Genomic DNA, 25,713 nt, shown 5'->3' with positions numbered 1-25,713 from the left:
TAAAATAGTCAGCGTACATGCTGAAAGACCAGGAAGAGAAACAGATACTTGTACAAGACGTATGGATTCAGTTCTTTTGTGAATCTGAGAAGTGAATCTCAAAACAAACAAACAACAAAAAAAAAACCACAGCTGAACACACCTTATCTGCACACATCTTATCTTATGGTAAGATTTGTCTTTAAATATCCCAGATCACTATTCAGACTTAGATTATATATATATATATATATATATATATATATATATACACATTTGTCTTTTTTTTTGGGGGGGGTGGGGGGGTGGGGGGGTTGTTTTTATTTATTTTGATTTATTTTTTAGTGCAAGTATCCAAGACTGGATCCTTCTTAGGACTTCACACCCTTAACCTAGTATTTAAAGCTGATATTACTTAAGGGCTGGTATCCTTAGCACTCACACTTCAGACTTACACATTATCTTCTCGTCAGTGCTTGAGTACATTGACCATGCACTTCATGCTCCAAACTTTGCAAATACCTTCAGGATAAAAGCCTATAAAAGCAAAAGGATCTGCTGTATTTATTTAGGGTTTTTCTTTTATCCTCTGCTTTTCCATAGCAGTGTTAGCCTAGTATGTCTTTTCTATTGAATCCTTTTAAGATGGTCTGAACTATCAAAGATAATCCTACATCCTGTTTTTTGTCAAATTTACTTGGTCACTGATTGTTCTTGTAATGCTTTCTTTGCACTGTACTAGGTTTGCTTCAAAGGCATGATGGGTAAGATTTTGAATGATTACTTTGAAATTTTTATGAGTTTACAAAAGCAGTTAAAATAAAACACTACTTCACTGAGGTTAACATGATCCCATAATTTTTATAATACTAATATTCAAACTGACTGACATCTGGGGCAAAATGCAATAAGCCACTTCCTTTTATTGTATAAATTTTGTTTTCAGTGTGACACTTGGAATTGTAGTCACATTCCAAAGGGGAGGTGTAGATTTACATGGACATTTTTAAGTCTTTACTGTTTATGGTTTTCTACTTTTTCTAATTTTGTGTGCTTTGAGGAGCACTAAATTCCAGATCAGAATTCTGTCCCTGAAGGGAAATTCTGATCACTGTAAAGTCTCTGGTTGGTCACCCAAAATCATTACTTTTATTTTTTTTATTTTTTTTTCAAGGTATTAATATATCTTTTTTTTTTTTTTTAATTAAGATGTTTTAGAGGCAAATATTCAATTTTGACTGTCAAATATTTCATTCAAAAATGCTTTATGGCTCAGTGCACCCAGAAGAAGAGAAGACATAAGCATGTTACGCAGTTCTTCCCTGAATCATAGGTCTGTAAGTCTCTGAGACAGAACAGAAATGTCTTCCTTCCATCTGGAGTACTGAATGTGCAAATTATTAGCAATTGTCAGGATTTTTCATGTATTCCAAAACTAAGTTTTGCCAAGAGCAGGAGGATAGGAAACATCCATGAGAAAAAAATCTTCAATGTTCCTTTTACTAGTCTATAAATTTTGTTTTTACCTTTCCTGTCAGAGCAGAAAGTGTTTGAGCAATCCATAGCAGGCAGCATTCAGAATTATCACAGAATCATCTAGTTTGGAAGAGACCTCCAAGATCACCTAGTCCAACCTCTGACCTAACACTAAGAAGTCCTCCACTAAACCATATCACTAAGCTTTACATCTAAAGGTCTTTTAAAGACCCCCAGGGATGGTGACTCAACCACTTCCCTGGGCAGCCCATTCCAATGCCTAACAACCCTTTCCATAAAGAAGTTCTTCCTAATATCCAACCTAAACCTCCCCTGGTGCAACTTTAGCCCATTCCCCCTCGTCCTGTCACCACATCAGTTCTAGAACTCTCCATGTCTTGCTTCAAGTCAGACACTTTACACAGGAATTTATGAGACTTCTGGAACACTTGTTGATTAGGAGTCTTTCCCTGAATACCGTACACCTCTGTTTAGACCGGAAACATGCGTCATTTAGCCTTTTCCTAGATCTCCTCCATTTTTGACAAGTTAATTCAAGAAATACACAGCTAAATTGTTTTATATTTATATGTGTTTTTTTTTTGTAATTGTATTATTTTCTGTTCTGTGTAATAATTGATTATGTAGAGTTGCACAGTTGAAAATGATGTTGCAAGAAAATTTGTGATATTGGCCTTTGAGATTTAGCTAGCATAAAGTAGAAGAAAGTTGTAGTCTGAGAGGAACACATTTTTAAAGTTCACATTTTATGTAATTATAATATTTCTTTTACACTGGAAATGTTTCTTTTTGTCTGATAAATATGTTATATTATATTATTATAGCATCAGTTGGCAGGGGAATTTCATCAAAGAAAGGGATTTCATAATGTTTAGTGGACTAATTTGCCTGGCATTATGGTGATATTTTGGTTTGAAATAGAACTGTTGTGAGACTATTACACTGTAGAATATCCCCAAGAGCATACAAGGAGGTGTTTTTGTTGTTGTTGCTGTTTTTCTTTTTTTTTCCTTTTTTTTTCCTTTTTTTTTTTTCTTTTTTTCTGTAAACTGTTAGGGTGATGCCCTCGTGAATTTCCAGAAAATAATCAATAGGCTGTTGATAGTGTTTCCAACACAAGATTGGCTATTTTAGTAGGCAGTGACCCTGAAAAGGGAGTCAGCTGTTCAAAGCACAGCCTGACTCCAAAGAAGCAGATTGCAGTTAGAGATGCTACTTGTAGACTGATAGGGCAGATTCTGTTGTGAGTATAAAATCCAAAGAAGACTGATAGTAGTCATTTCTACTAGTATTCATTTTTTCTTTTTTAACAATCTTTTCAGTTAGCTGGAAGAGTCTTGTCAAATGTTAGGCAAAACTGCTTGAAGCAAATGCATATTTTTAATGTTTTTAGTAGCGACAATCTATTATTGATAAGATTTTAAAATTAATGAAGTCCATCATAGAAATCAATATGTATATGTCACATAGACCTAGGCCTACCTGGATAACAACACTTCAATTTTAACACATTTATTTAAAAAATTGTAGGTAATTATAAAAAGTATTTCACTGCAATGGAGAAACTTAGTCAAAAAGAAAAATAGATCATCTAAAATATCTGAGAAGCCAGTGGGATATCCAGGAATACAATCTGAATTTCCAGTGTCTCATTCTAGAAATCTATTTCACACACACACACACAAAATAAAAACATAAATAAATAAATAAATAAATAAAATCTTGCAGATTACAATTAGGATTGCAAGTAATTTTCACTTTCTGCAGACCAAAATTTCTATTGCAATAAATTTGTCACTAAAGGTTTTCCACACACATATTGCTTTTCATTTTAACACGAGCATATATATATTTAAAAAAAAAAAAAAAAAAGTATTTTATTCTAAGAAATTTAAGCAAGATCATATAAATCTGTTCTCTCTTTCTCTATGTGTGCTTATGGGCATTTGATCTTGGTTACATTTTATAAAGGTAAAGGTGTTAACTCCCAAACTGTATTTCCTGGGGGGTGGGGGGTGGGGTTGGGGGGGTGGGAGGGTGAGGAGTACCAAAAGAGACTAGCTTCACTAATGAAGAGATTCAAAATGAAGTATTTTGGGTTTGAATCAAAATGAAATTTTAGGTACTTCAGAATATTGTAGTTTGTTAAATATTGATTTTCCTAAAATGTTTCACAAAGTGGAACATTCAATTTCTTTCTCTGCCTTGAGCAAAAAGATAAGTGTTGAAATGCCATATTTCCCAAGCAACAGAAATTGAGTTTTTCATAGTATTAATTCTAGGGTTTCTAGTACCCTAACAGTTAAAAAGTCTCTTGTGAAAGAAATCAATATTTATCCCACCTTGAAAGCCCAAATAATTTCCAGAGTGAGGCAAAAGTGTATATTTAATAACACTTTCATCATGAAATGTGGAATTGTTTGGCATTGAAATGTTTTCACCATACAGTGGAAAATGCTAGTTCTACCAGCAGAATTGTCTAGCATTAATTTAATACTTAGTTAATTTCTTACTGATGTCAAGAACATGACTGTAATCAAGAAACTGAAATTAATGTCTTTTTTTTTTTGTCTTTTTTTTTTTTTTTTTCAGAAAGTGATGTCTTTCTGTAAAGAAAGATGTGCAAATAGCACTGGAACTCTTCTTAGTTCAAACCCTCATGTTAATCTAATGTTCTGTGGTAGGTATTGTTTCAAGGATTCACCTAGTTACTTTCCATCTTAAAATAGTTAGAAAATAACAGTGAATACAGATCGGCTGTTGACACTCCTCTATATTCTTAACTTGTTTTGGGTCTGATCCAAAATCAATTGATATCAATGGGAGTTTTCTGACGTATGTTAAGAAGAGTTGGATCTGGCATTTAGTCATCTGAAAATGTTTTAACATTTTGCATAATACTGTCTGCCACACTAAAACACCAAACAGTTGCAGGGGTTTGTGCTTTTTGTTTCATTATGAGACGTGGCATCTCCCTTGACTAATGGGATGGAAATCAGTAATAATAGCAGTTAGCAAGAACGAAACATTCTTTGAAGATTTCAAAACAAACAGCAGCAACAAAACAAACAACAAAGAGAATTGATCTTTTTAGTCATTTTCCCCTTAATGACTTACAGACACGGGGTTTGCCATCTATAAAATAGATTTTTGGACAATGTGGGGGAAAAAAAACACCCAAACCTCATTCCATTGTGGAAATGAGTTATTCTGGGAACTGAATTTAAGACTAAACGGCATATCTGCAGTTGTCTATATGGAGGACAAATGCAGGATTTGGCAGCCCCAAACCATCATATTTTGAGGTAGTCTACTTTCAGAAAGACCAGTCAGAGCTGGAGATCATTAATGCAAAAAGTGCCTTGAACAATATAAAGAGCTTTTCAGCAGTTTGAGAATAGATGCAATATATATGGTGTGAATGGTACAAACTCTTTGCTTCTCCTTTGTGTTGTAAATGTCAGTCTTCCATAGTTTGGTGGATTTCTTATATTAAACAACATGCAAATTTTCTGCTTACTACAAGGTAATTTCCAATCATGATGTCACAGCATCTGTGTCTAGTGGTGATTGCTCACTTGTTTGGGATTACTAAGAATTTTCCCTGTGTCTGTCTATCTTCATAAGTGATACTGGGGCTTTAGGTATGTTCCTGACAACAACTATGTAGGACAGAAGTTTTTTATGTTCTCCAAAGTTTATATAACATGGATAAGTTACATGATAGCTTGATGGGACATCATCAGAAGTCTTCATTACAGTTCTTACTCACTTTGGCTATGTTTGTAACAAGAAATGAAACACAGCAGGATCGTTCTTTGGCACTGAGGCTAATCAGCAGAGAACAGCTTACATCAATGCAAGTATACCCTCTTAGCTTCCAAAAAAAGATGGTCTCCTGCAAACTGCCTGTTGGTCTTTGCCACCTCCTAAGCCATGCATAGGAATGCTCACAAGAAGACACTGAGGCCACAAGCATGCCAGAAACTGTTCTAATGATTTAACAGTATGAATGTATGAGCATAGTGTTCACTGGACACTGCTTAATTTAGTACCCCAGGTATAGTACCAGCAACCTTTGAGGCTGCTGATCCACTTAAGTTAAGTTCAAGTGCTTACTATATTTTTAGATTATAGGATTACATTTAGCACACGTGTTGGAAGTGTCAGAACACTTCTCTGTCTGGATCATCGGTGGACCCCAATTTAAGGTGTAAGATAACAGAGTGTTCACCTGTCCCCTCATACAGAAGTAGCTTAAAGATGCCAGATTAAAACCAACTGCAATGCTAATTTTAGGAGCAGCATCAAGTCAGCTGAATCCAACAAAGCTGAAATGTAAGACAATTAAAATGATGCCTAGTAAAGGAAAGCTTCTGCTTGCTCCTGAGGCCACCTAGATGGAATATAGAAAGTGATGCATGTCTTCATATGCAAAAGCTGAGCGGCTTTTTTTTCACCTTAAAATGCAAACACGCCTCTTGACAAATAAATCAAAGCTAGCTTTACAAATAAACCAAAGCTAACTTTGAGCTTGCTGGCTGATAGCGATCTAAGTGCAGAACTACAGAGCCAAGCAGAACTACTCAGCTTGGCTACATCCTCCCTGTGCCTGTCCCATGAATTTCTTTTAAGTTAAAAAAGCAAAAGAATGGCTTAATATTGCTTACTTCACAGATTATTGAGTATTGTAGCAAATGAAGACTATCAAATCAAATATCTTTGTGTTATACATGGATAGAGTTTGTAGGGTGAATATACATTATTTAGGTTTCAGTCACTGCCCAACAATTTTTGAAACATCAAATAACAACAAAAAACTACACAGTAAAGCTGCAGGAGACTGGCACAGACATCCTATTTACTTTAAGGAATAATAGTTTTGGAGTACATTGAACATGTTCAAACGGTGTTTTGTCCTTGCTTTACTTATGCTGCTGCCTCAAGACCTAAAACCTTCCTGTATTTGAAAGCCTCATGCTTGCCACTTCTGCAATGTTATTAAAAATGTCATGTTGTCATTTCTTGCTGCTGCAGATAGCTACAGTACTGAATGATGTAATTCAGGTCCTTTTCCTGGGCCACAGCTGAAAGGATCTTCAAATTTAAATTAATCTTCTTCATCCAGCTCCTAGTATTTTAACCCTGCATTATTTTAACCCTGTAAGATATCCCTGCTTTATGGATACATAAATACCAAATTCTCTGGTCCTATAAAAATTACACATGGCAGCGTACAATTTCTGTGTGCTTTTGTCAATCTTCCTTGTGTTATTTTTGGTAATTGCTTTATCTCTTTGTTGAAACTGACTATCTAGGTATGAAAAGCTCTTGTTAAATCTCAATCTTTATAGGAACTGAGGTCCTTCCTTCTGCCAAAGTCAATGTTAATGAAGAAAACAATGTGATATTTTTGTGCGTCAGCGCAATGGAAGCATTTTAACACTCTGATCCTCCATTTTCTTGAGTCACATTTATGGAGAGATTTTCATCAATACATAAAATTCAAAGAATCATAGGATGGTGTATGTTAGAAGGGAGCTCTGAAAGTCGTCTGGTCTAACTCCCTGCTATAGCAAGGACACCTAGAACAGGTTGCCCAGGACCATGTCCAAGCAGCTTTTGAAGATCTCCAAGAAGGGTGACTCCACAATCTCTGTGGACAACATGTTCCAGGACTGGGTCACCCGCACAGCAAAGTACTTCCTGATGTTCAGAGGGAACCTCTTGTGTTCCAGTTCGTTCCTCTTGTCCTGTCACTGGGCACCACTGAAAAGAGCCTGGCTCTTTCTTCTTTACACACTCCTTTCAGGTATTTATGTACATTGATGAGATTCTGCCCTGAACCTTCTCTTCTCAGGGCTAAACGGTCCCAACTCTCTCAGCCTTTCCTTACAGCAGATTTGTTCCAGTTCCTTAACCATCTTCATTGGACTCTGTCCAGTAGCACCATTTCCCTCTTGTACTGGAGAGCCCAGAACTAGACACAGTATTCCAGATTTGGCTTCACCAGGGCTGAAAAAAGAAAGGGATCACTACCTTTGACCCTCTGGCAGTGGGTCAAATACTCTGGCAATACTCTGTCAAATGCAGCCCAGGATACCATCACTGCTCTTGGCTGCAAGGACACAGTGCTGGCTCGTGTTTCACTTGTTGTCCACCAGGACCCCTAGGTCCTTTTTTTTTTTTTTTTGCAAAATTGCTTTCCCCAGCTATCCATTCTGCAAAGCTGGTTGGTCCCCAGCATGTACTAGTGCAGGAGATTGTTCCAGTCCAGGTACAGGACTTTGCGCTTCAGTTTGTTGAATTTTGCAAGGTTCCTGCCTGCCCACTTCTTCAGCCTGTACAGGTGCCTCTGGATAGCAGCACAATCCTCTGGTCTACCGGCCACTCCTCCCAGCTTTGTGTCATCTGCAAACTTGCTGAGAGAACACTCTGCCCCATTATCCAGCTCATGATTGAAGATGGTGAGCAGGTTTGGATCCAGTGTTGACCTCTGGGGTACGATGCTAGTTACTGGCCACCAACTAGACTTCATGCCCCTGATCACCACCCTGTGGGTCTAACCATTCAGCCAGTGTTGAAATCACCTCACACATCCAGCCACACTTCATCAGTTTCTCCGTGAGGATCCCATAGATCCTTAAGTGAAGTGAAGTCAAGGAAGACAAAATCCACTTTGCTTCTCTCATCTGCCAAGCCAGTCCTTCCGTTGTAGAAGTTTATCACGTTGGTCAAGCATACTTCCCATTGGTCAATCCGTGCTGACTATTCCTGATGATTTTCTTCTCCTTCATGTACCTGGCAAAACAACATCAGGAACTGGAAATGGAATACCAGTACTGAGATGAGTTTATATACAGAGGTTTTATTATGTATCTACTCGTTCATACATTACACAGTGACAGATGGGGAGATCAGAAATTGTAATCAGTATGAGGTGTGCTGTCTTCTTTTTAGGTTTGCATATAATGCATGAATTAATTAATACAGTAAGAAGAAAAATAAATTGCATCTGGGAATGGACATACTGTTAAATTCCTTAAATTGCAATGGGATGGGTTGTGTTTGCAAAGTGACCCATTAACATTATTACAATCACCATTATGAGAATGAACTCATGTTGTTCCATAGTCTGCTCTCATTATAACCTTCTTATTTCCACATAACCATACTGTATTGTTGGGGTAAACAACAGCAAACCATGTTAATGCTAATTCCATCTATGTTTAATTCCACTGACTTCATTTGCTCTGTGCGTAGTGCTTACAGAGAAGGACATATGCTTACAGAGAAGGACATACAAAGATAAAATAGCATAAGCATCAAAATCTGAAAATCTGACTTTATTTAAGTAAATGGGAATTTAGCCATGAGTGTCTTTGTAGTCAAAATTGCTTCTGTTATTTCAAGACAATCACTTAAGAAAAATCTTAACTGAAATCAGCCAAGCTTTGTCATCTTTTTTTTTGTAAAGAAACTAAACTAACTAAATAAAGCTAAGCCCACTGTATTTCAATTACTGTTTTTTAAATTGTTTATAATTGTGACAAAAAATGCAATACATAAAAAAAATCAAACATAAAAAATACATTAACATAGTAAAATGCGAACATTGGAGATTCAGATACTCTTAACTTGTCAGAAGAAAATATGAGAAAATCATTTTTCCAAGCATTTTAATTTAGAAGTATATTTTTGACAGAAGAACTCTTATTAATGTATTTATTTAAAGTTTGCATGCAAGCCTGAATTCCCTGGGATGACAGTATTTACTTCATGAAATGGCATAAAAATAAAATGATGTTAGTTTCAGTAAAGGTAACAGCTGTTGTAATAACAAGCCAGGCATACCACTTATTTTCTGTTGCTGCTTTGTCACATAGCTGGCATGGATAATTTGCTCAGAAAATAAGATATTGACAAGATATTGTTTTAACATCTCTTCCCATCTTTGCTACCTTGCCTTGCCCATCTTTCTCAACTGTTGATTAATGAAGAAGCATGACTTGTGCCTCAGTTATTTCACAGAGAGGCTCTGCATTGTTTCTTTGCTGAGTGTTCATTGAAATATTCAAGAGAAATTACTTGCTTTTAAAAAACAAAAACAATATCAAAACTGTGGTATTTCTTACCTCTATTTAAATACCCTGTATTATTAACAAAATAACAATTTTGAATTGTTGGTAGGGCTATTTATTTATTTATTTAAACTGGCTGTACATTGGCATACAAGACAAATTGAGTTTTATTTCAAGGTTTCAAAATTTCAAAATTAGGTTCTGTTTGAACCAGAAAAGGTCTTATCTTTGCATGAGTTTGTGATCTATCAGGAAAAAATGTTTTAAAATAGTTTATTTCAGAATTTTCAGGGTACTTTTTCAGTTTTGTCTGAAGATAAAAATCACTACATTTCAACTACTTATAATTTTAGTTTTCAGCAGAATTATACTTTTGCATGCAAGGTGCAATATCACAGGTTCATATCATACTGCATGGCTTCCTTCATTGTTCGCAGAGGAAACTGTTCCTGTCACAGATTCCTCCATAATATCTTTAAGAAGAGATCTTTTGCATTGATTGGTAAGCACGGCATAAAGTCAAAGCTAGTTGTAGAGAGTGTATTTGTTATGGAAAGTATCCGCTGTATGAATGTGGACATGTGTGTCTGTGTTCAGTGTAGTGAAGACACCTTTAATTTTTTAATTGACTGAATCACTGGCATTTGGAACATTTCCGAGTCCCAGGTGCAAGGGTGGTGTAGTTAATGAAGTATTTGCTTTCTAGTCAGCCTCTGATGTCTGTTATAGTGATAGGGAGTAGATCTCAAATTTTTCAGCAGGAAAGATACTGCATTCAGTGGAAAGGTCAGGTTTCTTTGTTTTGTCGGTAAGAGAATATGTATCTGACAACACTCAGCTATTGTTTCCTTGAAAGTGGAATATGCAACCACTGTGATAGTGGAAGGAAATTGCTTGTTGCATTGCTTGTTGCTGTATGAAAAATTACGGGAGTTGCACTGTATACCAAATTGAGGATAAGGCATTTACAGTGTGATTTCAAAAATGAGTGTGGAATATCCATATTGTTTACAGGAACAGCTATCATACATCTACATCTGACTGACATGAACTTTTTGCTCTGAAATTACGATAGCTATCTCTCCCAGCTTTTCCCTCCCTTCTGCCATTTATGAAATGAACAGATTTATCCTGTGGTGGTATTGTAGCATAAGCCTCCTTTTTTAAAGGAGCACAGCAACTCACACAGGCTGTGTTCTCTTCCCATGGAACCTCTCTTTCAGTTTGCCTTAGAGGTAGCAGGACTTTATGGCTAGTTAGAGGTGGAAATAGTAGGGGCAGAGTGGCTGATATCTTATATTCAAAGTGCACCCTGTAATGAAAGCATACCTGTGAGAAAAGACTTAGTGACTAGTAAAATAACAGATATTAGATATGAAAGTAAATATATGTAGATTCATTCCTCATGTTCTATTCCTTCCCCCAGCCTGTGTTACAGAAAAACATGTACAAACAGATCAAATCTGGCTAAGACTGCTTTGATAAAAGCAAACAAAATTTTAAAAGAGTAAGAAATAGAAGGAGACCATTTATGTAAAAGTTTTACTACAAACTTACAGAAATACTATTAACTAAGTTAAGAAACTTAATGCTGAGGTTTCTATCTGTAAAAGACATATCTACATAACTAAATGACACACTTTCAGTATGTCAGTATTTTATAAGATGCGTTTGGGATCTTAAAGGAGAATACCTATGCTTGCACTTTTAAATTTATTTACCAGGTAGTCTTTTGGTTAGTTGAAATCAATTTGTACTGCAGATGTACTGCCTCATTATTGTAGTAAAGTGACATGGCATAACATTAGCTCAAAAAACTTTACAGAAATGTCTGTCCGATGAGCTAGGAAATCTAGCTGTAAAAGTTTGACAGGCAAAAACAAAATGCTTGACCAGAATGTCTCTTTTCAGAAAATAAGTTTGTTTTTTTTTTTTTCTGTACACTGACACTAAAGGAAGCTTATAGCAAGCAATGGTGGGATTTTGCTCATCTAATAATAACTGCCTAAAATTTTTGCATCTGATCTTAGCAAATGTTCTATGATCTTTTCATATTCAAAGGGGGGAGAGATACACACCAGCCAGGAATGATAAATCTCATTTTCAGAAAGGTGTCTGTGTTCAGGTGGACAAAACCTTCCTGATATTCTTAATTAATAATGAATCATTAGTAGCCTAAATGACTAGCTTAATTACTTATGATTGGTGGTTAATTACGATGGTGCAAACTCAATGAAATAAATCACTCATGAGAGTCTTGTGCAGTTTAATGATACTTTAGGGTATCCAGGAGTGTTGCAACATTCTTTACTAGGGTACTCTTAAGTTGTGAAAATCTATAGACTTGCACCAAAGCAGACCTTCTGAAAACTTCCGAATACTTTGGTTTTCTTTACAGTATTGTGTGCTATCTTTTCATATAAATAAATCCATGTACATATACATATGTATATATATATCACATAAATATTTTAGCAGTGAGTTATTAATAAGTTTCTAATTTTAATTACATGTATATATGTATTATCCATGTATTTTTCACTTTTTCAAGAGTTTTGATTCATAAGTAATTTCAGTAAACTATGGTTATAAACATGACTATGATTTAGAAGTCAGTCTTGGAAATGTTAAGATGAGATTTAATGACTTCATTGAATTTTTTTTGACTCATCTGAACAAATAAAAATATTCTTTTAAATAAATATATGCAAGGTCTGGCCCTCAATCTGTTGGCCTACAGTTTTCATGTAAATAATCTCCCCTGTAATTTTCACTGGAACAACTTTATTTGTGACTGTAGTGAAATGAATCGTAGCTTTTTTTTTTTTTTTTTTGGGGGGGGGGGGGGGATATGAAGGGCATGTCTTGCACCGTTCCTTTGGTCTCAGAGCTAATGTTTGCTGGGTGTGCTATTGTAAAGAATATATTTGGGCAGCTAGCTTGGAGTTAGCTCATTGTGTCCTGCTATGCTGTTACCAGTATTTGAGCTAATTAGGACTGACTCAGACATGTCTGTGTGAGTTGCAGTCATTCCCAGTCTGCTTGCTATTGAGGATAAAACAATTCGCAAGCTCTGGAGCATGAATATTTGCATCTGATGTTTTACGAAACATGATACTCTTGAGCTTTGTGGTATGGGATCAGCATTAAAAGATTACTAACATATATAATGCCAAGTGGAAGTGACTGGAAATATGCCACTAGTGTTGAGAATGAGGCATAGAAAGAGATAGCATTATCGCTTCAAAAAACAGTTCAGAAAAAGATGGGGGATTTTTTTGTGCACACAGAAAGGAAGATAACTTACCAACTGAGCAAGTTTAAAAAATGAAAAGTTGAGGTGAATGTAGGCTTAAACAATGGGAAAGCCAAAACACTTGAAAAGCTACACAGCTATTTAGAACAGTGACTTGTATAAGCGTTTCACTTATTTGGAGACTCACAGAAAGGACTGTAAAAACCTGGTGGAAGAACAATAGCATATACTTTTAGAGATTGTCAGTTGCTGATGACATTGCCTGTGAATCTCTGATACGAGAGATCCATAGTTACACTCAGATACAGGATTTTTTCTGACCCATCCTAGCCATTATTTCATTTTTTTTTTTTTCTCTGTTTTGAAGAGGATTCTTATAGTAATGTGCATGGATTTATCATTAATCTCACACATATTTTTGCCTAAATTAGAAAAGTAATGACACAAATGCAGACACTTTCTTCTATTCTTGTTTTCAGGTTTTGGTTTGGACTTCTACGTTCACATCTATTTTATTAAAATAGAACTCTCTCTGAAGAAATAGCACTTTCAGAATTCACCTCAGTTCAACAATATAGCACAGGAAATTAATTTGTTGTTACAACACACTTCTTCTGCAGGTGCTTGCTTAGAGGCTGTTCTGAGATGTGTATTTTACCACTGTTTACAAGGCAGTAGAGTTTTTCCATGAGTGTAAGTCTGTATTTAATTATTTTTGAAACCAAATTAGAGCAATATCATCCTAGCATCATGGTCATAGAGATAGGGATTATTTATTATTAATACTGTGTTTTCTTCAACAAATTAATATTTCATTATTAATATTCCTCATAAATATATAATTTGTATCTTTTATATCATTAATGACATTGAACAAATATGTTTTTGGTTGATGGCAAATGTGCTGCTGTGCAAATGTCAGTGTGATAGAGAGAGTTTACTTTATTCCATTTTGTATAGCTTTAATTAAGCAATAAAAGACGACATCCAAAATATGTACATACCATTTCCTTCTTGAAGAATACAAAGCTAAGCCTATGCTAACATAAAGAAGGCTAGAAAAATAAAACTGACACTTTCCTGCCTAGCCTAGAATATCCTTTAATACTTGAAAATATTAGCATCAGCAACATTCAGATTATATTAACAAATTTTAATTAAAGATAAGCTGATATTTAAAGCTATTTTACTAGGTCTCAATATTTAAGAACCAGTATGTGCCATACCTCGATAACCATTTTTATCTTACAATTTGACTTACAGCACTGCACTGCATAGCGCTGTCTAGTTTTTAAATGAAATAAATAAATAATAATCACATTTTAAAAGAATTCAGTTCCTAAAACAGTAATTAAGTTTCTATAACCAGTACTTCTGAGCTCCTTCCTTGCTCAGAAGACTCCAAATATAATTCTGGACACATGTAAATAAACTCTGTCTCATCCTTTTTGAGCTGAAATTCCTTGTGGACTGTAAGTTCCTCAGTGTCCACATGGCCACAGTGCCCCAGCCTGAGCCATGAGGCATGAAGCTTCTTTCAGGCCGTGAGGCTCAAGGAACAAAATGAGACCATGCTTTAGGCAAGCACAAGGTCCTGCACCTGGGTAGCAGTAACCCCACACACCAGTATGTACTGAGGGAGGACCAGCTGGAAAGCAGTGTTGCAGAAAAGGAGCTGAGTGTCCTTTTCTGCAACAAATTGAACCCAGATAGCAATGTGCCCAGGGGGTAACTGTCATCCCCAGTCTGCATTAGGAAAAGCAATACCAGCAGGTCAAGGGAATTGATCCTTCCCCTTTGTTTGGCACTGGTGGGACCCCATCTGGCGTGCTGTGTCCATTTCTGGGCTCCCAGTACCACGCAGATGTGAATATACTGGTTGGAGTCCAGTGAAGGGCCACCAAGGTAGTAAGAAAGCGGAAGAACATAACGTAGGAGGAAAGACTGAGAGAATTAGAGTTGATTGGAATGGGTTGTCCACGGTGGTGGTGGAGTCACCATCCCTGGGGGTGTTTAAGAAAAGGTTGGATGTGGTACTTAGGGACATGGTTTAGTGGGTGATATTGGTGGGGGGGGACAGTTGGATGAGATGATCTTCAAGGTCTTTTCCAACATTAACGATTCTATCATTCTAAGGAGAGAGGGCTAAGGGGAGATAATCTTGCTGCCCACCAAAAGGTTGGGCAGAGAGATGAACCAGACTCGTCTCAAAACTGGACCACAAGACAAGAGACAATGGACACAAAGCAGAACAAGAAAAAAACTGACTATACATTAGGAAAGATGTATTCACAGGGAAGATAAGCAAATAGCATTTTCCAGAGTTTTCATGTGGACAAGGCTCTGGGCCCAGCCTGCTCAACCTGCTCCATTTTGACCTTGTATCATGGCCCCAAAGGGTGCTTCCAGCGCCCGCGCCCCCCCCCCCCCCCCCCCCCCCCGCAGTCCCCCATCCCCATCCCTGCCCAGGCCCAGGCCCCACAGCAGCCCTGGGGCCACCATGCCCTGCTCCATAGAGGCCGCAGCAGGGCTGGGCTCCAGTTCCCCACAGCCCTGCCCGGCCTGAACAAGGACCCTGCCCAGCCAGGCCCGCCCATGGCCCAGCCCAGCCTCAGCCCGTCCTGGCCCCATGGAGATGCCCACTGCCTGGGGCTGGGCCTGCCCCGGTGCCCCGCTCCTGATGGGGCTCTGGGATGGGCCCTGCCTGGCCCATCCAGGGACACCCTGCACTCCTGGTGATTCCGGGTTTTCTGAAAGGTCAGCTTTGGAAAGTATGTACATAATATTCACTAACATGGGTGGGAGTCTTAAAACATCATACTCTTTTTAAGATGCTGTTAAATTACAGGCAAGAACAACAAAGACAAAGGAGAAGGGGACACGCTCTCTGATTTTAAGAGGGTGTAGAACTAAGGGAACTATGATCTTTCAAAATCTTGTAGGAGTGAAGGAAGATATATATATATTATTTTTTTTATTTTTCTGAATAATCACTTGCTTTCATGGTTTTAGGGCTTGGGAAGCGGATAATTTTCCAAGATACAGAATAGGTGTATCTATTCTGTAAATAAATATTTTTCATTCTTAGGCCATGTCCAGACAAGGGGGAAACTTGAGGGAGGCAAGGAGGGGTACAAGCGTGGCAGCACCCCACTCTTGCAAGCAGTGGACCTTATAGCACGTACGTTTCGTTTGTGGTTGAAATTTAACAGGTCGGGTTTTTTGCGTTGTTAATCTCTCTTTATTCTTACCAGAGATTTCTGTATTCTTGTATACCAGTGTAGTGTGGAAGTTTTGAATATATGAGTATATTTGAGACTCTTCACCGTTTATATTTGTGACTGTTCACCATTTTGATTCTGTTGTCCCTCATCAACACAATACAGTATTATACAAATAATGTCAGTCATAATAATATCATAGAGTGAAACTGGAACAAATATTTACCTTATCAATTTTTGTAATGGAGCTATTTGTGGAGCAGAAAGCAAAATTTCTTGAAGAGGTACAAAGTGGTCCCTATTTGAACCAATTGTTTGTATGTATGATAAAATTCATGCAGGTCTTAGTACTTTTTTAGGTTGTTTTCAGTCTTCAAGGAACATAAAGTTCTTTGCATATATATATATTTTTTTCATTATTTAGAGCTTTTTAATTTGGGTAGACGTGTAGTACACTTGTTGGGATTCTGCTCTAATCCAGAACCAATCCTCAAGTTCCTGTCAGCTGCATCACAGAGCACAGTTTTTGCACTCAGATCACTAATTCAGTTCATGGCCTTAGCCTGGATAGCTTACATCTCCAGTCACTGTCCTAAATTCCAGGCAATGATGCATCTCTTACAACCTTAAGAAAAAAAGTCTTCCTCCAAGCATTGCTGTACAACAATATTAACTCATGCTCCCCTGTACTCCTAATGCAGAAATGTCTTTCTGCAATCATGTGGGAGATCTGGTTAAAAGGAATTTTTTATTGTAAAACTTGGAAAAAAAAAAAAAAAAAAAAGGTGGGGTACTTACAGGATTAAGGAGAGGTTATTTTGAAAGCAGAAAAGCAAGGTTTAAGAAGTAAATCTGTTTTGTTCCGTATAGTTTCATCTGAGATCTAGTCTTACAGATAGCATGCTTTCAATGAGCCTCCCAGGATGCAAAGTTAACCAGGCATAAAAATCCTAACTGAATTTATACCACTAGCATTGGGCAGCCTTTGCATTTAGTTGATCCAATTTTGAGAACGGATAGCCCTACAACAAACAAGATGCCCAATAAATTCAAATTTTCTAGTTTCCTGACCTTAGTTTTGGGCTCATGGTTACTTTTATGATTTGCCAGTATCTAAGAAATGACAGCATATTTTTGTTTGTTTGTTTGTTTGTTTAAGTGCACATTATGTTTTATTTGTCAGTTCCATTGTATGATTTGTGGATCTTTTGGAAGATTGAGTGACTGCATAATGCACCATAGGGCTGCCCTCCTGTGGAATGTTAAATTCTTTAGTGGGGTCTTAGGATTATTTGCTGAACCATCACCTTATTTGTCCCATTTGCCTTCATTTCTTTCCAGTTATAAGCCTCTTTCCCCCCAGTCTTCTCCCCTTTCTCTACTCTCCATATCCTCAGGCAGGTCACTTGGCCTCTCTGTTAATGCTTCTCCATCTGTAAAATGGGAGTAATCAGAGTTGTTGGAAAGATTAATTAGTGAATTAATATTTGTGAAGCACTTGAAAGATGAGAAGCACTAGATAAAGGCTAAGTAGTGTAATTATTATTCTCAGAAGTGCCCTCATGAATAGGAAAAAAAAAAAAGATACAGGGTTTCTGCAAGCTGATTAATAATCAGTATAGATGGTTCTCGAGATAGCTGACCATGGGCTAGTTGGCTATGCTTGTAAAGAGACAAATTAAACATGAATGAATACGTATCATTTATTTAGGTAACTATACACTTAAGAGTTTACATTTTTAATATGCCATTTTTAACAGACTGTTAATACTACACATGCTCCCATTGATCATGAATCACAAATTGCAGTGATTAGAGAAAACGCAACTCTGTGAACTTCAGATGTGAAGCCTATACCTTCTAGCTTCCAAATTCTTTTACTGTGATTCTGTATATGTGAATGTCTTTTAAACATGATACTTATTACAAATGGAAATGGAACTGAGAAATTAACTGAGAATAAATATTTTAAGGTAATATCCTACAGTCTCAGCATTGTATTATGATTATAACACCATCTTCTCCCCTCCTCCTCCACGAAAAGGGAGGTAATTTCCTTGTGCTATAATTAAACCATCTTTCATTCCTCACTATTCAAAAAAAGGGGAAAGAGAAGCTAATGGCCCCAAATGAGCATGATCACATAATGATAATTCCTGTCCAAAGAAGATATAATTATTAACCTGAACATTTTTTTAATGTATTTTTTATAAATCATGTCTTCTGTGGCTAGAGAATTCTATTAAGTCTAACCACTAGAGGCCAAGTTGTATTACTTAACCAACTGTCTTAAACTATGTCATCTTAAAAAGAGATAAAGGGTGGTTGTGCTTTGTGGAAGCATGTTCTCATCCAACATAATAATGTGGAAGCATGTTCTCATCCAACATAACGTTCTCATCCAAGCCCATAATAAAGAAACTCTGTTCCAGCATGCTCTGCACTGGCTTTTGATAGCAAGCTGCAGTGAAGTAGAGTTTAAGATGGTATGTCCCTACTTTATTCCTTCTGTGGGAGATAGTACCCAAAGTTATGTTGCCAAACCATTGCCTCTGTTTCCTGAGTGAAGGGGCTGCAGCTGAGACATGCTTTAGCTTGGGCTACCTGAGGAAAGGAAGCTCCTTGTTTTCTCAGTTCTCCTGCCCCCTTCAGTTTCCTGATGCCTAGAAGTCAGTTTCACATTTCATGTCATGATCTGATTCTATGTCTTCTGAGCTTTTAAGATGCTCATATTGATAGATCCCATTGGAAATAATGATTACAGGATGAAACAATTATGAAGACAGTTTTTTATTATTGCCTTTTCATTCTTACATCTCTGCTGAGCATCTAAGGGAAAATTTAGGAAACTTAACAATCATCAAGGCCCAAGAGACCAATGTTTTTGAAGTGCAGGATAGGATCAAAAAACAAGCTGATGAGGATTAACATGCAGCTACAGAAGGAAGTGATGATTTTGTTCAGAACTCTTGCAAACTATAGATAAGCAGACTTCATGGGGTCCTAGTGTGTCCTGTACGTAATTGGAGCGGATAAGAAAGGTTTATGATGTGAGTGGTAGAAACAAGAAGCAAATTATGCAGAGTTAGGCTCTACTAATCAGTGTCAGTGTCTGTGTACTGGGTTGAAATCTTTGTGTTCCTTGGTATCCTAAAAATAAGATCGATATATATTACACGTTTCAGTTTCTTTACGTTAGGAAAGCCATTTATTACACACTTTGATGTGGTGAAATGCTTTCAGGGTAATGGCTTTGCCATTAGGCCCATTGAAGGGACTACATTACTTGCATCATGCTTACATTTCGTGAAAGGCTCTGCAAGTTCTGTTCTTCCGAGAAGACTGGGATGGGGGACTTCTTTACCCTTACACCAACTTGGCGTGGTGTAGCTTGGGTATTCTCTCAGCAGAATGCAGCCTAAATGTTAACTAGCATTGTCACACGTGAAGGGAGAGTGCTGACCCCAGGTGAGAGCTGGTCTTGCTGGTCCCTGTTCCCATCAGTCTACTTTTTTAGGGCTTGGCATCAAAATGATATTGCAGGTATTATCCCTATAGCCTAGTCCAGCCTTATTCCCAATTTGCTACTCAGAACGGAGTTGTCCTTCATAGGCAAGAGGCTGATGTCTGTTATCTAAGAGAAGACTTGCTTCAGAGCATTAAAAACAAGAGAGAACCAGGAATAAATAACACTTTTGAGTCAGGTTCCTTTGGAGTGTTTCTAGCTCCTCCTGAACAGTAGTTGAGGGAATTTGATTCTAACAGCAATTATGTCAGAACTTTTCTACCTTTTCTACCTTTTCTACCTAAGAAGTTTTTACATGGATATGGAAAAATGCAACTTCTCCTTCTAACACTGCCAGAAGAGAGACATAGAAGGAGGAATGCTAAGAGAGATGAGGAAAATAATTCTTGGAGAAAAATGTAGATGGAGCTTGTAGTGCTGGAACTGTGTAAGGAGAAGCATTAATAAGGAATGAGTAAGTGGAAAGAGAGCATATTAAGGTAAGAAACAATGTTTCATATACCTAGTGAACAAGTAAATTAAAATAACTTGGAGAGAAAACACAGATTTCTGAAGAATTAAAAACAAACAAACAAACAAAAACACAACCAACCAACCAACAAAAAAAAATATGTATATATATATATTAAAAGATTACATACTATGACTCTGACATGGACAGACTGAAAAAGAGAAGAGGAGCATCACAGAAGGAAAAACTGTCGATGATAAAATTAAAAGTAAACAATAAAACAAAACATAACAACGAGAACAAGAAGAAAGAAAATAAAGCCCTAAAGTTAGAAGACTAAAACTACTTAGGGTCATCCAAGTTAGGTTTGCTGGAAATTTTGATTTAATTAAAGTTTGTATTTACTACTAAACATTTCTGTGCTTTTCCAGAAACCAACAATGTCTGAACAACCGCAGGCACCTCTTACAATCTGATTTTCTCTAGGTATTCTAAAAGATCTGTGGTTCCCCTGAAAAAAATGGACTGATATGATGCTTTATGACTCTGAAAATGTGGTCCTTAAAGTGTGTTAGATTTATAGTATTAGTCTGAGTAAGTAGCAGAGCAGGCTTCAGCCATAAAAATGCCAGGGAGAATCCCAAGACTAAATTGCAGTTCAGTTTTGTCCCCTTCAAGGGGACAAGCAAGCCCTCCTTATTCAGACAGATGGGAACATGGAGGCTAATGGTTAGGTATAAGATATTTATGTGGTTACAGGCAGTATATTGCATCCCTGCACACTTCCTGCACTATCCTCTCTCCCCTGTCCTCGCATGCTAACACAAGTGGATAGCAAAAGGCAGTCAGCAGACAGAGATTTTACTGGGAAGTTGTTGTAAATTGCTGCTGAGACAGGTCATACCACAAATCATTGTTCCCTTCACCTGAACAAGAAGGATGTGAGGGAGGAATTGTGCTTTAGAAAGGATGTCCCTGAGTCATTCTATCTCCCACACTCTCCTGTGGTACAACTTGCAGGACGCTCCTGTTTTCGCTTTTATGCTGAAAGGAGCTATATGGCCCCTAGCAAAAGAAAGACCCAGACCAGAAATTACATGTCACACTTTGCTACAAAACCATGCCCTTGGCTACTCCTGTGTAACTTGTTTTCAGTTGAACCATATAGGTGTACTGCTGACAGGAGAGGTAAACTAACCTCACCTATAAAATTTCCCCTGTCCTGTAGAGTACATTTTAGTATTCCTGAGGATCTCAGTACATAGAGAAAGATAATACAGTACAAAATTGGGATTCCGAGTTTTAACAAAACAGCCTTTATAGTTCTGGGTTTATGTGGCAAGTTTTGGTAGCCAGGGGGCTGCAGGGGTGGCCTCTGGGAGAAGAGTACCAAAAATGCCCCATGTTAGATAAGGGTCAGTCGTTATACAGTCATTACACTTTTGGAACGATTCTGTTGTTTTAGGAACCTCCAAAACTTGCATTTATTTCTTTATACATTTTTTAGGAGGCGTACTTTTGCCTCCTAAATGTCTCCGACATTGTGGGGATGCCTCCAAGGAAATAGCACCAATGTTGAAATGTCAGTCTACCACCCTCACTTAATAAAAGTGTACAATGAAGCTCCATTGCATAACATAATTGGAAATGTCTTACAGCAATATGTTGTACTACTCTTCTTATCTTTGGAAGTTTGGCCTAAGCAAAAAGAATGGTACTGATTTCTATTTCTAAACTGGGATTGAGAACAGTGGTCAGATAAGGACAAGAGTGCTTTGGAGTTGTCTGAGTCCCTAGAACTATCAGAAGAAAAAGCCTGATGAAGTGAATAGTTTTCCAGTGAGTATGGCTAGGATTCAGCCACTTCCTTCTGTCCAGATAACAAGATAACATCTTTACCTTAACATCCACACCCTGTTTAACAAGGCACTGAACTAAAGTGCCGAATATTCAAGATTATACTCTTTGCTAGATGCAATCAACTTTGCTGTGTTGTCTGTACTCACTATGGCCAGAAAGTCTGGAAAAGAAAATGAGTCATATATCTATTTAAAAAAAAAAAAAAAGTTGGATAAAATTGCAGGAATCTTTGGAATCTAGTATAATATTAATTGATGACAAGTTGTATTGCTTTTGCATGAGATCTCACTAATTCATAAATTTGCTGTACAGTTCCACTTAAATAAATACAACTGTGCTGATGTAAGCCAGATGAGAATTTGGAGTTGAATCTGCTCAGCATCTGCTTTTGAAATTAATGAGGATGAGAGTAAAATTCCAGTGCTAAAATGCATGGCAATTGTCAGATACTATTGAGAGTTATCTAGTTTGGTTGTCCCTGGCCACCATGGAGAAAAAATGTGGAAATTGCCAAAATGTGGAAAATATGTTGGTTATGAAAGTTCAAATGGTTCACTTCAAAGCATTTTTAATGTCTTTAGGTGGTTTATTATTGATATGCATATCTCTGGACAGGTGAAGAATAAGGGTGATTTCACTCTCTCTCTCTCTTATTATAAAGTCTTCTATTCTGCAGCTTTTGCTGTTATCCTAGAGTATTCCCACACCTGATTTCTGGTTACTCTCTTTCCAGCCAAAATGAAGCAGACGACACCTCTTTTTGTTAATTATTTATTAACAAGGAAGAAATTACTGGGCAAATTGAATCTCTTAGTACATTTTGTGGAGTATGTTATCTTTTTTATACCAAAGAATCTGTTCAATTGTAGAATAAATAATAATTCAGCATGTTGAAGCTATTGGTACATGATTGACTTCTAGTTTATTCAGCTCCTGAGCATAACAGAGCTAAGGCAACTACTGTATGAGTGATTTGGTCCAGCTGAAAATTTATGAATGTAGTGGTTTATTGTTGATTCCTTCACTGTTCAGACAGAGTAAAAGGCCATAGAAGAATATTATTGAGTTTACAATTGATGCATGGTGATGTATTGTGCTGCACTGGTTTGTGTTTCTGAACTGAAGATGTTTACATGATAGTAAGAAAATTACGCTGGAATAATTTACTGCTTCTGTATTTGTTTTGGCATTCAGTTTATTCAAATGATGAATTTGGGAAATACAGCTTTTTTTTTTTTTTTTTTTTTTTTAAATGCTATTCATCTATTAAAATAAAATCCCAAACATCTAAGTTATTCTTTTGATGAAACACAAGTATCTAATGACCTTGACAGTAAAAATATCATGGCTTATGCAATGATACTGTAAAGGTCTCATAAATTTTACTACTAAATTATATTATTTGGTAGAAGATTTTTTGCCATGATTAGTATCTTCTCTTGTCTGTGAGGTAATAGTTTTAGTTGTTAATGAGGAACAGTCTTGAAAAAATGAGATTTTTGTTTTGTATACATTCTAAAACCTGTTGTGACTTTAAAATTTTCTCATATATAAATATATATATATATTAGTTCTTTGCTGCAGTCATGGCTTGTGGTAATAAATTCAAAAGGTCAATTACAGATTGCATAGAAAATTATTCCCCCCCCGCCTTTTTTTTGTCCACTGGTTTAATGTACTGCCCCCTCTGTATAAGAATGATGAGTCAAGAGGGATGTCTAATTTTTACTATCTATATGATTATATTAGCCCCTTTTAAAGACGTACTTCTTTTCTGATAATTTTCGCTCCCTGCTCTGAACAATCTTGGTCCATTTATGTAGATGATTGATAAGAACGGAATTCAACGGAGTTATATTTAGGATGGGGAATAAGACCCAGGACAACTGACGTCCATTCTGTTGTTTAGACTGCAGCAAGACTTAAAAGTGATTCAAATATTGTTTCCTTTTGTCAACACTGAACTTAAAATGCTCATTTCTTGCCCAGTTGTCCAACTCAACAGTAAGTCACAGTAGTTTCTGCACAAACTTAAATCATGTTGTCTCTTCAAATTTTGTCACTTCATACTTCAGTCCCTTTTCTGGACACTGTTTTCTCTTTCAGACCTTTACTTGCAGTAGTAAAAAATTAAGATAATTCACTTACGTCCTATGAACTTCTAATGAATGCTGACTTCTATACCTTAAAAGGACAATCAGAATAGTAGGTTAGAAATAAAACAGTATTATAAGACTGGAATTTTTAGTATAAAACTACCAAAGGAGATTTGAGAAGTGGTTAATAAAAGGAAAAGTATTCCTGACACTGAGATCTACTAGGTTGTTTAAGAAAAATGTGAAAGATTCCACGGCTGGTGAGAATAGGGACTCAACTAGACATAACAGTAAGAAACCTGTAACTGGAAGCTTTCACGAATGGCAAAGAAGTTGTCTAGATGCCATTTTCATATTCAATTTCTTTGATTTTATTTGAAATCATAAATAACATAGTGTGTGTCTGTGGCTTAATTATTTTGTAAAGAATGCCATGTTATAACAAATAAGATTGTAAATGTTGGGATGACGTGCTGTCCATTCTGAAGTACAAATTTATGGGTAAAGCAACCTCTTTTTCCATGAGGGCTTGTAGCAGCAAATCACCTTAGTCTTGACACATGAAATCCATTTAGTCAAGCTCAAGAATATGTTTACATTTCTTATTAATACGTGTAAAAACCTTCTCAGTTGAATAATAGTTATTTTTTATTATTAGTCCCAGGTGAAATGGCAATCTCTGTATGATAGGCATTCAGTAAGTCATATTAAAATATATTCTATGTTCTAAAAAAATTACTGTCTGAATAAGAAATATTGCCAAATACAGTCTCATTACCCAGATTTTGCAAATGAGAAGCTTTTGTTCAGTGGAAATAGAGAAGCACTTCTAGAGGAGGATCTCTAAAATCATTAGCTACCACTGTTAGGGCAGAAAAGTCAGTCTCTTCCTACTGACCATAGGGGGAACACTTAGCTTAGATTTATTGCCTGTTTCTCAGGCATTATAGTTAGGGTGACAGCAGTTAGGGTGACAAATGTCTTCTGTCTTGTCTGTGTTATACTAAATACATTTGAGGTTCAAACTTTTATGGTTACTTCTGAGTGATCTAAGTCACGTGATAGTGTTTTCTCTGTAATAATTAGATTTCTGATGTGAATGCCTGCAGAATGTATGTAATCTAGTTCCTCTGTCATTGGGTTAACAACTTAAAAATTGCTTTCTTGACCACTCATTCTACTAAAATAAAATTACACTAATTTACTCAAAGAATGAATAAAAACAGATCCTAAGTAAATTTGGTTAAGAATCTCAGTAGATGTTTATGATTATTGTTCTTTCAGCATTAATAGAGTAACGTATGGTAGAGCTTGTATTGCAAATGTAGGTTCCAAATCTAAAATGTTATCCATCTCCACTGAGGTGTCAGACCACTATTACTAAATATGATATCCTGTGAACTCCTCTCTTAGCCACAAACTGGTATTTCCATGGACAAACCTGAATGGAAAATTGAGTCAACGGGCTAACACTGTAATTGTCGTCCAAGAAGCGAGAAAAAGCAGATGAAGATGGTCATAAAAGCTGGCATACTTTGGCTGGACTAATTTGAGCACATTGGCCTGAAAACTTAGTATTACAAAAGTCTAGTTTCTGTATTATCCTAGAAGTAAAAATAGGTAACAAATACACCTCATTCTTCTCTCGCTCTGTTTTTTTTTTTTCCCATCTAAATTTAAGCTGTCATCTTTAACAGATTTATTTGTATCAGTATAAGTGAAAGGCAAATTAGGTCCTTTAAATGC

The 25,713-nt window shown here is 36.7% G+C and overlaps 1 protein-coding gene across 4 annotated transcripts in view; it reads left to right on the top strand.

The window, feature by feature from the left end:
* Window positions 1-25,713, top strand: part of CDH12 (cadherin 12) — a 542,156-nt gene that overhangs the window by 291,221 nt on the left and 225,222 nt on the right. The gene's annotated exons all lie outside the window — the stretch shown is intronic.

This window comes from Cygnus olor, chromosome 2, assembly GCF_009769625.2.
Source record: "Cygnus olor isolate bCygOlo1 chromosome 2, bCygOlo1.pri.v2, whole genome shotgun sequence".
NCBI lineage: Eukaryota > Metazoa > Chordata > Aves > Anseriformes > Anatidae > Cygnus > Cygnus olor.
Note: the sequence above shows the minus strand (reverse complement) of the source record. Positions and strands in the feature narration are given on the sequence as shown.